The sequence below is a fragment of the Amyelois transitella genome, chromosome 2 (genome assembly GCF_032362555.1).
Source record: "Amyelois transitella isolate CPQ chromosome 2, ilAmyTran1.1, whole genome shotgun sequence".
Taxonomy (NCBI): Eukaryota; Metazoa; Arthropoda; class Insecta; order Lepidoptera; family Pyralidae; genus Amyelois; species Amyelois transitella.
In genome coordinates, this window is record NC_083505.1 from 11,417,501 (window position 1) to 11,417,870 (window position 370).

The following is a 370-nucleotide window of genomic DNA, read 5'->3' on the forward strand; positions in this document are numbered from 1 at the left end:
CACAGAGGCCGTCTTAATTATTAGAAGAGGTGTGAACATTTGAAAAGTTACTTATTTCTTAAAGAGTTATTTAATCTAATTTAATTATTTCAAATTTTGAAAAATAAATAAGTTTTTCTTTTTAATCTTATTAACCAAAAATTCACAAAGTATCAATTGAATGAAATGGCGCATACTACGTTGTTGTGTAATGTTGAATATGTACTAGATAATTCAGATCGAGACTGTGCGCAGACGCATCGCAGCGCGTTGCGTTCCATCTCCGTCATCGTGATACTGGTGTAAATTACTTATTGTTTGTTTGTAATATCTTTATTGCATAGAAATTTACACAGTAACAAGAAAATAGTACAAAGTTATAAAATAGACA